Below are 16593 nucleotides of genomic sequence, written 5' to 3'. Positions count from 1 at the left end.
TCCTCTACACATTCCCTTGCTTCTTTGAAAAGAGAGTTGTGCTTTGAAATCTTGTTCGATGGAATCTTATGCCAAGTTGAGTCTTTCGTTGTGTGCAAGAAGTGATCCAATCAACTGTTCTACTCAGAAAGTTGTAAAATATTTGGATTCCAAAATGTCTGTTACATGGATGTCATATTTCTTTGGCAGGCTACAAAGGACTTTTTTAAAAATATTTTGATCTATAATGGTTTCACCAATGATCTGATTGACTATTCCCATGACTCTAGTCATGAATTGATCCATATTCTATGTGTCAGTCATCTTCAGGGTTTCTAACTATCCTCTCAGTTTCTGCGATTTAACTATATTCATTGTATTATTACCATGATGCACAACTTTCAAAATATCCCAAGCTTTGTTTGATGTTGATGCACCAATTACCTTGTCGAAGATAGAGTCATCAAATAAGTTTTTTATCTAACACTTGACTATGTGCTCCTTCTTTCTTAGTTATGCGATGACATTTCTCTAATTATAGTTCATGGTTGCTAATTATTCTTGGGTCAGCTCTACATAACCATTCGACTAAGTATCTCAACATTTTTGGCTTGCAAAAATGTCTCATTCTTAAAGAACAAAACTTGTAATTTTTGCGAAGCAAAATCGAGATTTGTGACAAAGAACTCGAAAAAGTCATTTCTTCAAATATAAATATGTGCCCTTTTAAAAAAATCATTTTTTTTATTTTTTAAAATTATGAATCAAAGCACATTCTTTCAAAAAAAATAACCCCCTTTTCTCAATGGAATGAGCCCTCTCGACAATTTTTTTATCAAACAACACCTTCTTTCAAAAAAAATAACCCCTTTTCTCAATGGAATGGATCTCCTCAACTCTTTTTTAAAATATCTTTAAAAATACTTTTAAACAAAACCCTCTCTTTTTTAAATGTTTTTTCGTTTAAAATACTTTGGAAAAAAATCATTAAAAAGAAAACTTTTCATGAATAAACCCTTTCAACGAAGGTACACAACTAGAATCGAGTTTTATGGACTAAAAAATATTTTCGAGTTTTTTCATGTTATGGAACTTTTATAATTCGAGGAGGCTTCCAAAACAAATAAAACTTAGGACCTTAGAACTTGAAAAATTAGTTTCTCATTTGCGCACTTCATGAGAAGGACTTTTGCGCAGTTTTGCAGAGTAGGACAATTTTAAAAATTTGACAATTTCATAAGTTTGACGTTTTCTTGCACAGTTTTTTCTTTGCCAAGATACTAAAGTGATGCAGTGGGCTCTCTCGACATGTGTAAATTACCCAGTTTCGATTTCTTATAAGTGCGAAATCTAAGTTGTTTTTACATTTTCTCTTCGACCTCTCACTACGTTTTCTTCTATTTTGCGAGTTCAAAAAATGATGCTCTATCTGGAGTCTTATACTTGCTTTGATACCATGATAAAGGATGGAGAGAAATCATGTAACATAGATTTTTTTTCCTTAATATTCGAAATAGTTAAATCAAATACATAGAAAACATAAAAAAAGGCCTGGAGTAAAACTAAACTAGAATAACTATAACACTTGACCCACAAAAAATCAAATATAATGACACATAGCCAACCATGAATTTAATATCTCAACGCTCATCAATTTTGTATTATAATTGTTCAATACATGGCTTGTATAAGCCGTTGGTTTTGTTCCGTCTGTTTTATTATCATTTCTCAGAGTGTTTGTCCTGGATATTGGTATAGCCAAATCGTTTTCAACATTTTTTACTCGGCTGGTTGGTTCAACGATCTATCCAGTTTTCGTTCCTTCTCACGTTTGTGGTTAATTGTTCACTCCTTGGATGCATAGGTTAATGCTTCACTCCTTCCAACGATAAGATAAACGATAAATACAATTTTCATTATAGCTTTATTTTTAACATTTTGTTTCATCATAAATTTCAATTCATAATAGAAGTACTTAAAGACTACTCCACTATAATAAATGATGGATAACCTAAATGTTAAGATGACAAAGTTAAGAATTTTCATGTATATAGTGGTTGAAATGCGAATTTTGTATATGCATATCAAATACGGAAACAAATATTTACTAGAAATCATAAAATTCTAAATAAATAAATAAAAACATTTATAAATATTAAATTAATACACAAATCATTCACTATGAATTATAAAATTCTATATATTCATATACATAAAACTAAATTAAAATACAAATAATTCATATATATGAATAAAAAAATTATTTATTAAAAATCATAAAATTATATGTATTCTCATAAATAAATAAATAAATACAATTCTTGTAAATATTGAATTAAAACATAATCATATATATGAACAAGTCCAACTTGGAGTACATCATCTACTTCTTATCCACCAAGTACTTTAAGATGGAAAAATAGAAATTTATAAATCTAACTTGGAGTTGCAACATTTCCAAATACACTACAAAGAAAAAATAAAATTTGAGTTTTTATTGGGCTGAGAGGCACATTGTACAATCCATTATGGAGAAGTATGGAGAACATGTATAAGTTTGTCTATCCAGTTCACATTTTAACTAATGTCTATCAAAATAAAAATATATTTTTTTAGGTTAATTTCAACTTAAATAGATAAAAATGAAAATACCTATATAAATAAAAAATAATTCATATAACAATTTTATTATTATTATTATTATTTCCAATTGAAGATTTGTGTCCAATGTTGGGTTTGAGTTGGACATAAATGGCTATGAAAGGCCTTGAAGTGAACATATTGAAATTTTACTTTAGGCGCTAATTCAAAGATCGATCAAAACAAACCATAGTAATGCAAGGTTTGTTTTTGGCTTCAATTTTGTACCATTCATATCGTGTGGTTTGAGTTGAACCTTTGTGGATTTGAACAATTTCATAGTTAAGTTAATATTTTTGCTCTTTAATATGAATAATTTAAGGTTTTATGTTGGTTTCTCTGCATTTGAGTTGGTGATCTATCGATCTTTCTTCTCAGCCAAGTGAAAAAGCATCTTATTTTTAATATATTAAATTATTAATATTAGTTTTATATATTTATTTTAATAACATTTAATAACAATAATAACAATAATAATCTCATCCTTAAACAAAAATGAATATAACTATATAAATAGAAAAATATAATACAATTATCTCATGGGTTTAATAATTCTTTGAACATATACATTGAATTTGAATGCATCACGAATTTTTTTACCAAATCAAAAGTCCATCCTAGGTAAAATTTAGATATCTTTACTCTTTACTAAAGCCAATACCATTTCTTGAATCAATGGAAAAAGATTAATTCAACACAAAGAATTGAAAATCCTGCTCCAAAATGATGCAGGGTTACCCCTGCTTTACCCATAGTATGCATGTCGAATGCATAATCCTGTCTATCCCAGGAATTATAACTCTCTAAGGAGTCAAATATTCAATCAAACAGTTAAGGCCCCTTTAATGGTCTTATGCAGGATGGTCTATAGACTAATCACAGTCTATACTAAACCCCTCTTTAACCCTTGGCTATTCTTGGATTTACCACATAACCTTTATATGGGGACTTTATCACCCCTCTTAAACCTTCGATAACCTTTTATTAACCCAAATATATATATGCCTACGTATATAATTAAACCAACACACTTTCCTTTGGTAATGTTGGACTTACATATGAAATCCTCATATCCGCGCTATTTCTATTATAAACCTTTTATAATAGAAATCACATAAAACATACCTTTTCGTGTGTTTCCTCACCTCTGCACATTCTTCGAGATACACCTTTATCGCTAATCACCATCAGTCCTCCGCGAGCTATTACACATGAACCCTTCCGTTTCCGACATGCGATCATATCTCAGATTTCAAATGCTACAAACTGCGCCATATAACTCTGTCGGGTCCGCCATACATCGCATGCCCCAATACTCCTCCGCCGATCAATACCGTTGCATGCTTGCGATGCGATCACTCTAATGATCGCATTGACGATCGCTTATCGCCGAGGTTAGTTCACATATTAATATAACATTGCAATGCGATATTTAAGAAAGCTCATCCACCGCTGATCTCATTTCTATTCCGAAGGTTTACGCTACAATTGCATGTCACAATTGCTTAAGGCATGAGGTTGGGTTCACTCCTCTTATTACTTCCTCCAATGCGGTATTAGAACTCTGCCCAATCTTTGTGATTTAACCCTGGCCATTGATCTTTCAGATCCAACTGCTGCGGTGCAACAATACTTCACCTCTCCGCTCTCCTTCTTCACTTGGATTTCATGCCATTCTTTTAGTTTTTTGTGGTTTTGGGTTTTCTTCAGGGTTTCAGCCTTGGCTCTTCCACTGCTTAATTTCCTTCCGAGTTTGACATCTGCGTATTCTCATTTGATCTCTGTCTCTACAGAGCTTTACCTTGTCTTCTAATGGATTCAAAAATCCATCGTGATCCTCTGTCACACTCTCCTCTTCTCTTTGTGTGTCACTAAATTTTTCTTGCACACATCTATTACATAATTCTGATTCACTACAATTCAACACTCAAACACACATTTGAACTCAAAATTGAGTTGATTATATCAATAAATATAAACATTTATTATAGAATGAGATGTGCCTCTCTAGCCTAATTCTTCTTTGCAGTGGCCTCTGCTTCCTAATCCGCTCATAGGCTTACAGACACACTCCAAATGTCTCACTTCTCATCCTCTCCACCCTCTCCCTTTTTTCCTTTTGAATACATTATTAGTAGTTTCTTTATAGTTGAGGAACTGTTTCTCAATTACTTTTCAGTTGTTCAATAGGTTCTTCAAACTAATTCCTAGCTAATCCTAATCCTCTCATGTTCTCCTACGTTTGAGAACATTTACAAATATGTCTCACAATTTCTAATTGGTTCCTATTCTCATTAAAATCACTCAAAGGCCTAAATATTTACATTAATTCAATACTTAGGAAACCAACTTCCTTGAAACACAAGACCCCCTTATGTCTACCAAAATACAATGATATTGTTGGGGTCAATTCTCTAGCATTAGACTCCCAAGGTAGAAAATATTCATGATCTCCTGATCATGTGTCTTCATATGTTGTTAGAAAAAACCTCCAAGGTCCCAAACTTTAGTTTGCAACCACCCAAATGCTTTGCTCCTTTGTTGTTGTTGCATGTCTATTATCTTTTGCTTTATCTTTCTCTCCTTGTCAATCAGGTTCTTATTTTGATTGATCATCCTTCCTGCTGTTGTCAACCTCCTCCATATGGACTACTTAATCATTAACTGCCATAACTCTTCAATCTCCATCTCTATCATTTCTTTAGACCGGTCCATATTCTACCATTCATTGTTACCTCTTTCTCTCTGCTTCAGGTTGTTGATGCTATCCACTAACTCTTCAAATTGTTGTTGGTTACTTCCATCGTGTAGTTGTTGGTTCCTTACTGCTGCCCTTACATCCTTGCCATCTTTCATGATTATCTCTTTCTTCATTGAATCATGACTTTCCAACATTCTCTCCAGCAATTGAAAATATTTGTTCCATGGATTAAATTCTTCCATAGAATCTTCTTCTTTTATTTTTATGTGGCATCTCACCTGTGCCAAATTTCCTCGAGCAGCTGCAACTATACCTGCACTCATAAAATAATGATTAAAATAAAAAACATAAAGCCTCAGTGCTTCTTCCTTTGGCAACACATCAATATGCTTCTCTATTTTCTCCTCCTCTATCAGCATATCAGTCTGATGATTTGAGTTCTCAAAAGAATTCATGAGACTGTCAGCTAGTCCCTCCTCCACATCATCCATTCCAAGGATGCCTCCTCGCTCAGGTTCAAAATAGTGAACTTCTTCTTCTATAACTTCCACTTGTTGCTTCATATCTTTAGATTTACTACCTATCATCTTCACGATCGTATACTCATCCACATTTTCTTCTCTATTATCTAGTATATCAGAATCAACAAATTCATTAAGAATAAATGTTTCACCATGTTTTCTTTCTTTTCCAACATTTTTGACAACATCTTTTCCACATTTTTCACCAATGACATTCTCATTCAACTCTGATTCTATAGTCTGGACACCTATTCTTTGGTTTTCTAGCCTTTTCTCCAAAAGACTTAACTTATTCCAAAAATCTTCCATCTCACTTGGAATTTCTCCCAAAAATTCTATACAATCCTCACTATCTTCTTCTTTGTCACAAGTCCAATTTCTTGGTAACACTACTTGAACCTTCATCAGAATAAAAGTTTGATCCTCCATCGGTGTGACAACTTTAGATATTTGTCCACCAGTCTTTCTTTGGCCACTCAAGACAGCCAATTTCTCTTTGTCCTTACCAATAAAAGGTTCCTCATCATAAGACATAATTCTCTCATCTCCATTAGAGATAATTCCTTCACTAAGCAAGGAATTTGTGAACTTATTCTGCTACCATAACTCATCTTAATCTTCATTTGAAAGACAATCATCATCATACTTTGATTGGCAACTTTCAACCTCATTCAAGACAATTCCAAAAGATGGTTTATCTTCTACAGTAGTTGTAATCACACATAGCTTGTCAGTTTTAAAACCATAAGACCTCATGATCTCATTTGATGATTCAATCATCAAGTCATCCTATTTTTCCAAGTCCTCGATATGACTTAGAAAATATTCAATGGTCTTTTTCTTAGCCTCTTCAAGCCCTCCACTTGGTTGCTTCATATCCTTATCCACTTCTATTTCTTTTGGCCATCATCATAAGCCAAACTTTCTTTAATCTTACCCTTTACAAGATGCTGAAAAGAAATACTTTTCCCCAACTGTATATGGACATTTATATGAGACCTAAATATCCCATCTTCTTTCAGAACAAAGTTTAGATTCTGCCTATCTTCTTCCTTCTTTATGACAATATCAGAAAATTGTCCTTATTCATGTGTTCCACCTGCAACCATACACAAATCATCAGATTTAAAATCATGTGACCTTTTGGTCTCACTTGAAATTACAATATTCAAGTCTTCATCTTCAACAAGAACTTCACCCTGTTCTAGTTCACAAATGGATTCTTCCATTTCCAACTCAGCCTCTCTAAGTTCTTCCACCAGGCTCTTCACTTGCCTCTGATGTATTCTTCTATGTAGCTTGGACCACTTCACCGCATGTTTCCCCAAGGCCAACCTTGTCTTTGGTTTTCCTCAAGTATCATCCTTAATACATTGAGTTGTTCCTTTATCTCTGCAAATTTCCTTGTCAAGCTCCTCTTGACTCATCCTGTTTCCTTTTGCCTTGGCAAACTCTTTCTTCATCTTTCTTCTATTGTGGTCTTCCTCAGAACTTCTGCTATGACTATTAGTAATCATTTTATTCTCCACATCTATGAGTTCCTCATTCATTCACTATGAGCTATATTAAATCCTCTGCAACAGCAAGGCATCCTTGTTGCAACTTACCTCACCAAGCTTTCCTCTATACTTGGTCTTTTTGCTAGTACTTGGTTCTCTATCTCTAGAACCTCCTTTAAGAACTTCTCTCTACGCCTTCTAGGCTTCAAATCATTTTCACCTTAGAGAACACAATTAGCCTCTTGTATTTCAATCACAACTAAAATACTAGGTTCTGACCACACTCTCTTAGAAACTCTTGCTCGCTTCCCTCACCACTGCTCTTAACGTTGTTATCTTCTTGCTAAGATGCTTCACTAATTGTTGTTACCTGCATATCAATGATATTTAAAACAAAGACCATTCTCAAGCTTTCAAAATCTTGCTTCTCAGTTCCCTTTTCAGGATACTCTTATCCTCTCTGTCCAACCTTCAATTGGATTCTTGAGGTTCACTGCTACTTTTTTTTAAGATTCTTTCATTCACTTTGTTCCTTAGAACACATACAACTTTCCTTGTTTGTCTATTTCTATTAATCTTTAATCTGTCATTAACCTGTAAAATTCAAACCAGAGTTAACATAAAACACTACCTGCATGATTTCACAAGGCAGTCTGCTTCCACTTTTCAACATTCAAATGGATCTTCATTCTTCCCAAGAAATCAACTGTCGCTTTGTTAGATTTTATTGTCTAATTTTCCTTTTTGCATTTGCCTCCACCTTTTCAGATTTATAATCTGATATCTTTTCCTCTATGAACCTCCTGCCTATCTTCTTTCTTCAAAAAATATAACCTATTAAGTTTCCCCAAAAAAGCTTTAATGGCTATGATACAAATTGATGCAGGGTTACCCCTACTTTACCCATAGTATCCATGTCGAATACATAATCCTATCTATCCCCGGAATCATAACTCTTTAAGGAGTCAAATCTTCAATCAAACGGTTAAGGCCCCTTTAATGGTCTTATGCGGGATGGTCTATAGACTAATCACAGTCTATACTAAACCCCTTTTTAACCCTTGGCTAGTCTTGGATTTATCAGATAACCTTTATATCGAGACTTTATCACCCCCCTTAAACCTTCGATAACCTTCTATTAACCTAAATATATATATATATATATATATATATATATATATATATATATATATATATATATCTATATTTCTGTGTATATAATTAAACCACCACACTTTCCTTTGGTAATGTTGGACTTACATACAAAATCCTCGTATCTGCAATATTTCTATTATAAACCTTTTATAATAGAAATCACATAAAACATACCTTTTCACGTGTTTCCTCGCCTCTGCACATATGTTTGCAATGCGATCACTCTAATGATCGCATTAGTGATCACTTCGCTAAGGTTAGTTCACATATCAATGTAACATTGCGATGTGATATTTAAGGCAACTCCTCCACCACTGATCTTATTTTTGATCTGATGATCCATGCTACAATCGCATATCACAATCGCTCAAGGCATGAGGCTCGGTTCACTCCTCTTATTACTTCCTCCGATGCGATATTAGAGCTCTGCCCATTATTTGCGATTTAACCCTGGTCGTTTATCTTCTAGATCCAATGGTTGCAGTGCAAGAATACTTCACCTCTCCACTCTCCTTCTTCACTTGGATTTCATGACATTCTTTCAGTTTTCTATGGTTTTGGGTTTTCTTTAGGGTTTCGGCCTTTGCTCTTACATTGCTTAATTCCCTTATTAGTTTGACTTCTACGTATTCTTCTTTTGTCTTTGTCACTATAGAGTTTTACCTTGTCTTTTGATGGATTCAAAAGTCCATCGTGATCCTCTATCATGCTCTCCTCTTCTCTCTGTGTGTCGCTAAATTATGCCTGCACACATCTATACAGAATTCTCATTCACTACAATTCAACACTCAAACACACATTCAAACTCAAAATTTAGTTGATATATTAATAAATATAAAAATGATTATAGAACAAGATCTATCTCTCTGGCTTGATTCTTCTTTGCAGTGGCGTCTGCTTCCTAATCTACAGGTAGGCTTACAGACATACTCCAAATGTCTCACTTCTCATCCTCTCCAACTTCTCCCTTTTTTCCTTTTGAATACATTATTAGTAGTTTCTTTATAGTTGAGGAACTGTTCCTTAGTTACTTTTCATTTTTTCAATAGTTTCCTCAAACTAATTCCTAACTAATCTTAATCCTCTCATGTTCTCCTACATTTGAGACCATTTACAAATATGTCTCACAATATCTAATTAATTCATATTCTCATTAAAATCACTCAAATGCCTAAATATTTACATTAATTCAATACTTAGGAAACCAACTTCCTTGAAACACAAGAGCCCCTATGTCTACTAAAATACAATGATATTGTTGGGCTGAATTCTCCTCCATCACAAAATGAATCTTTAAAAGTAAACGATATCCTATAGATATATTAAGATATTTAAAGACATAAATATTTCCATGTCAAAGTTGTAATAATTAAAAATATTAATTTTATATAGTTTTATATTAATTTTGTTATGTAAAAATCATCATTAAATGTAATATTAATATTAATATTATTAAATTTAATAACTTTGGATTAATACACTATTAAATTTAATATAATTTTAAATTTGTTATATTACAATATATATGAATATATCATGATATATATTAACTCTAGATATATATGGGAGGGAAGACTAAACATAGAGTGATAGAGGTGGAGAGATAGAGGGAGTGAGAGAAAGGGAGAGAGAGGAAGGATGAGAGCGAGGGCTTGAGAGAGACAGATTTAGAGATGGAGGGTGAAGGGGAGAGATGGAGGGAAAAAGAAAGACATAGAGAGAGAAAAATGGAAAGATAAAGAGAGAGGGAGTAACATGGGAGAGATATAGAGAGATAAAGGAGGGATAGAGGGAGATAGAGATATATATGGAAGGTGAAGAGAGTGAATAAGAGAGAGAGATAGAGAGAGGGAGGGAGAGATAGATAGATATGGAGAGAGAATGTGTGTGTGTTTGGGGGGTGAGGTAGAGAGACAAAAAATGAGATATGTAAGGAGACATAGATATAGATGGAGGATGGAGAGAGGGAAGAAGATTTTTTGCACTAGATGCATTGACTCCAATGTAGATGGTTATTTCTAATCATATTTGATTTATTGTATTGAAGGAGATAAAGTGAAGGAAATGGGAGAGGATAAATGAAGAGAGAGAAGGAAAGGTGTGAGAAAGGGAGAGAAGGGTAAAACAGAGAGAGGGGATAGAAAGATGGAAGGGGGAGAGAGGGTGAGAGAGAGAAGGAGAGAGGGAGGGAGATAGTGGCATGGCTGGAGGGAAGAGATATAGAGAGAGATGGGGGAGAGAGATGGAGTTAGGAGAGAAAAGGAGAGAGAGGACTCAAGAGAGAAGAGGAGAGAAGGAAGGACAAATAGATGGAGCTAGAAGAGGAGAGAGGGAAAGAAGAAGAAAAACATCAAGAGAGTAAAGTGGAGAGAGAGAGAGAGAGGGAGTGACAAGGGAGAGATTGAGAGAGAGTGTGTGTATGTTTTGGGGGTGATATAGACAAAAAAAGAAAAGGTTGAGAAGGGGGGGTAAGAAGGAGGGAGATAGTGATAGATTTGGAGGGTAGAGAGAGAGAGAGATGAGAGTGAGAGACAAAGGAAGGTGGGAAAGAAAGGTTGAGAGGAGAGAAGAGAGAGAGGACGTGAGAGAGAGAAGGAGAGAGGGAGGGAGAGAGAGAGATTGAGTTGGAGGTGAGAGAGAGGGAGTTAAGAATAAATACAAAAAGAAAGGTGTAGAGAGAGAGATGTATTGATAAGGGAGATTGAGAGAAATGGAGAGAGGAGATGAGGAGGCAAGAGAAAGAGAAGGGGAGAGAGATGGAGAGAAGTGGAAGTGAGGGAGAGGAAGAGGGAGGGAGAGATAGATAGGTATGGAGAAAGAGTGTGTATGTTTTAATGGTGATATAGAGATAGAAATGAGAGATAGAGGGAGATAGAGATATATATTTAAGGCGAACATAGGAATGAAGAGAGAAACAGAGAGAGGGATGGAGGGGGAGAGAGAGAGATAGATATGGAGAAAGAGAGTGTGTGTGTTTGGGAGGGGTGAGTTAGATAGAAAAATGAGATATAGAGGGAGATATGGATACAGATGGAGGGGGGGGGGGGGGTGGGGGGCCAGGGGCGAGGCAGCGACAGAGAGGGAAGAAGATTGTTTGCACTAGATGCATTGATTTCACTATAGATGGTGATTTCTAATCCTATTTGATTTCTTACACTGGATGCATTGATTTCAATGTAGATGTTGATTTCTATTTCTATTTGATTGCTTGAACTAGATTCATTGATTTAAGTGTAGATCTTGACTTCTAATCCTATTTGATTGCTTGCACTAGATACATTGATTTCAGTGTAGATGTTTTTTAATTCTATTTAATTTCTTGCACTAGTTGCATCGATTTCCATGAAGATGTGTATTTATAATTATATTTTATTTCTTGCACTAGATGCATTGATTTTAATGTACATGTTGATTTCTAATCCTATTTGATTGCTTGCATTATATGCATTTATTACAGTGTAGATATCGTTTTCTAATACTATTTGATTGCTTGCATTAGATGCATTGACTTCAGTGTAGATGTTGATTTCTCATTTGATGTAACTAGATATATGATTTTACATTAATTTTAAAGTGATTGGATTAACAATGTGCATTGGTTTTAGTGTAGTTACATAAAAAAATTGTTGCAATGTGCTTTAATTTTTGTGTTACTATAATTCAACCTATTAATATTGGAGAAAAAGAGAGACTAGGTATGATGTTTACTACAATAACTTGAGTTGAAAATTTGAATGGTTTACAATTTCAATTTCCCTTTTCATATAATCGATATGAAAATATAGAAAAACTAGCAAGGCTGAAAATAAGAATAGTAGAAGAAAATATTATTAGATTGGTCACAATGAAGACAATTTTTAATGGGTTAAATTATTATTATTCACATTTTATATCATTCAACACTATTATATTATCACTTTCCATTCAAAAATTGTATTCATCATTAAAGTTATTAGCAATATCTATCATCTCAACAAATTGCGGTAATAGAGAAAATTTAAAATTAAAACTGCTCTTCAAGATATATTTAGTAATACTTGGAGGGACACTATTAAGAATTAATTAGTTGGTAAAAGATAAGAGACCAAAAATTAAAGAAAATTGATGTAAAGTATCAATCCTCAAGATTGTCTCCCTTCTTTATCACCAACTACATACTAACAAACAATTACACACATATAGAAATATAACACAACAACTGTAATGTTCATAAAAGTTACCATCCAAATATGAACACATAAACACACAAACTGCTCAAAGCATCCAAACATAGACATACAAATCATTCAACTCAAGCATCATAGAATAAATTAAAGAATATAATGATATGTTTAAGTCAAGCAACAAAACATAATGTAAATTTCAAAGTATGAAGTTTATCTAAAACATATACATAATAATAATAATAATCTAAAAATGTGACATTGTTTCCCTCAACTCGAACCAACCTAGATCCATCTAAATTCGGTTTTATCATGTGCCGAGAGGGATCAAATCCCTCGAGGTGCAAATATTTCCTCAAATTCTACACTCCAAAAAAAATGTTTGTACTTCGAGGAATTTGATCCCTCTCATTGCATAATAAATCTGAAGTTAGATAGATCTAAGCTAGTTTACTTTATTTTATACTCAATCTTTCACTCTATTTAGTGTTATACTTAAAAAAAAATTATGATTGAGTTACGACAAGGAAAACCTTAGTTCGAATATTATTTTCTCCCAAACTTAGTCCTGGTGCTTCGTGCTTCGGTATGTTTGACGTTTCAAAATATCTTTCAAAAATTATGAACTAATTTTGTCGTATTTCGTTATGAAGTCACTGCATTATTAGTAGATTAATGTATTTCCCCACTCGGTCCTTTTTCTCCACACTATGACCTGGAGCCCAATAGCGCATGACCATTTTTGTTTAGAAGAAGTTTTATGCATTTATCCATTCAGGTGAAATGCACACAACTTAATGACCTTTATTTTTGTTTTTACTTACCCTTCATATCAGCTAAGCCGATTTAAAATTATGAAGTTTTTTTCTCTCCGGGCCGTTTTCCGGAGAGGTTTTATGGTAAAATTCCAAGTAGCTGAATTATTCTCTGTTAATTCCCTTTGTGTTAACTTCGAGGCTTGAAAACCCTTGCGACTTTCATATTTATTATATGTTTTGATTTTGCAGGTTAGGGAAACTACCCTTACAACATTTGAGAATTTTATTTAAGCTTTCCACAACAATGACTATTGCTGCTAAGTCTAACACCCAGCTTTCATCTCTTACCAGGTTCTGCCAAACTATTTAAATTTTCGAGGTTTTTCCTTGGTGTTTTGAAGTTCTACTTATCAAGTTCAAAATCACTATCTTAGTAGTAACTAGGGTTTAGGTGTATATGACAAGGTCACGACCTTTATGAGATTTTGTTAGACTTCCTTCCTTTGGTCCTGAAATTATGGTTTAGCTATTTACACACTAGATTGACTGTGATAAGAAAATTATATTTTTTTTATACGTTTGTTATTGGAATTATTGATCACTTCTAGTTTCCTTGCTTAGTGTGTCTTTACTTTGCATAAAGAGTTGATGATTTACCGTAGACCTCACAGTTTTATATGGGTTTTATGTGTACCACCAACTTTAACGTTTACGTATTTAAACTCAAGGAGAGACTAATAACTTATTGGTATTGGTTGGTATTTTAATCCTTGTGCCCGTATTTTTATATCGCATTTCCTATGATCAGATTCCATTTTGTTAGATTTGAATTTCTGCTTGATATGGGTAGCCAATATCAACTTATTGTTTTATTTTGTGGTGATTCATATGATACTATTTTTTAATACAATCATATGTATCCCTACCATCAAGGTATTGCTTAATTATGAAAGAGCAATTATTATAGTTCTCAATCTATTATAGTTTATTTCTTTTATGGATGGTGTTGAAGCCCAAAATTGTCTCTTTTTGACCACCTTCTTACACTCCATCCTCCTTCTTTTTTACTCTAATAACTCTAACTGAGCATCAATTTGCAAGGTTCATTGAAATAACATGTACTTAAACATATTTTATTTCATAAGTTTCATTTTCCTTTATTATTTAACTTAATATTTACATGAGCTACTGAATTGCACCAATGCTGTAGCTAATGATTGATTCTGCAGCTAAGTTGAAGGTTCAATAGGTTTTGAAACTTCAGCTAAGGAAGGAGACATATGGATAGGTGGCTAATAGCTAGCATAATGATATTTTTCTATCTTCATGATATGGATCGATGATAAGAACACCACATAGGGCTATTCAATGCATAAGTCAACCAACGAAGAAGGAGACAAAGGTGAACTAGGCAAGGGAGGAAATTAATGAACGCAGATATTTAGCCTCATGATTTGCTTCTCCGATAGAAAATCATGAGGAAATCATGAGACCTTATCTTTCTATGATATTTTTAGTCTCTGTCGACTAGGATATGCTCGTAAATCTCTAACACAATCTTCAATATTATTTTGAAAACCCTGTTTTATAGTTATAAAAACTATTTTTTATTTGATATTCTTGTTGTTTGTTATCTTGATGTGTATATAAACATTTCAATGAGTTGTGTTGTTACTACATCCTGTAGGAGGCCCCCCTGGAGTTGTGAAGTTTTATTGTTTTCAACAAACATTTCAATTATGCATTTTATATGCGTTTAATTATTTCATCTAACTGTCTAGTTTCGATTGTTAACGATTGATTTTGACAGTGATAACATAGTTCATAACAGAGCATTTTTTGTTTAATCTTTTCGCTATAGGATGAATGAGTGAAGTCGATATTGCTTATGCACATGAACAATAGTATAACAGAGAGTGGATTGATTTAGAATTTCTGGTATAGTTTGAGTTATATTTGAGCTAAGTTACATTTAAGTAAAGAAGATTTTGATTTATATTAAGTGTGATATTTTAGATTAAATTGTTTTTCTATTGACGCAGTTTGGGTTTGCTTTCAGAGTAATTTTATTCCTGCAAGTGTGATCTTTCTTTTGAGTAAGTGTGATAATTAAAATTTGATATTATTTCAAGCAAGTGTGATGATTCTTTCAAGTAAAGTGTGATACTTATTTTAAGAAAGTGCAATAATTTTGATTTCATTTTTGTTAAAGAGTGACATATTTATTTTCATGTAAGAGTGATGAAAACATGTGCATCTCGGTATCTCAATTTAAATTAGGAATTGCTTGAATAAATACTTATGGCAGATACAATACAAATACACTTCATCAGTATACTAGCCCTAGTCGATAATTTATGTAGTAATTTAACATAAATTAAATTACCAAACATTTTGGTGTCGTTCCTAGGGAAGCGTATAAAGGAGTCTTTCTCTTTTCATTAAAAAATAAAAATAAAATGATATACATAGGGAAATTTATTCTAGAGGTAGATTTGTAAGTAGAGGCAAGATTTTGATTCTAACATCATTGCTCACCCCACCACGACCCCGTAGTGCCACATCCACCCAAACTCATATTCCAATAATTGCAGGAAGACATAGACTTCATAAGGTACTTATATATTAAATCCAACCTAAAGATTCACCAACTTCCTCTACTGAAGTCATACTAGAAGAAGAAGATCCTACATCCCCAACAGAAGGAGTAATTTTTTTGACTTCAACCAGAGAATTTTTTTTAGGACAAGAACTAGAAATCCCTAGTGAAGAGGAAGAATAAGAAACCTATTTTAACATTCCATTAGTAGAAGAGCTAGAGGAGTTGGAGGAAGAACTAAAACACCCAATTACGGAACCTTAAATTAGCTCTGAGGAATACAATGGCAAGAGAAGGAGAAGGAGAAGTACATAATTTGAATGGTGAACAACCTAGAATTGGAGGTGGAAGAGGAGGAAATAAAGGAGGTGTAAGAGGAAGAGGAGGTGGTATAGGAGATCCATTACCTTTTCGATTTCCCATATTTGATGAAGATACCATGGCAACGATAAAAAATATCTCACCCTCTATCTTGCGTAATTTCCATGGATTAAGAAATGAAGATCCTGAAACATTATTCTTTAAGTTTGAATCTTGTGTAGATCCTACGACTACTTGCTTGATACTCAAAAATTGAA

This window comes from Pinus tabuliformis, chromosome J, assembly GCF_031772625.1.
Source record: "Pinus tabuliformis cultivar Carrire ecotype Pingquan chromosome J, CPIR1, whole genome shotgun sequence".
NCBI lineage: Eukaryota > Viridiplantae > Streptophyta > Pinopsida > Pinales > Pinaceae > Pinus > Pinus tabuliformis.
This window is presented reverse-complemented; position numbering follows the sequence as displayed.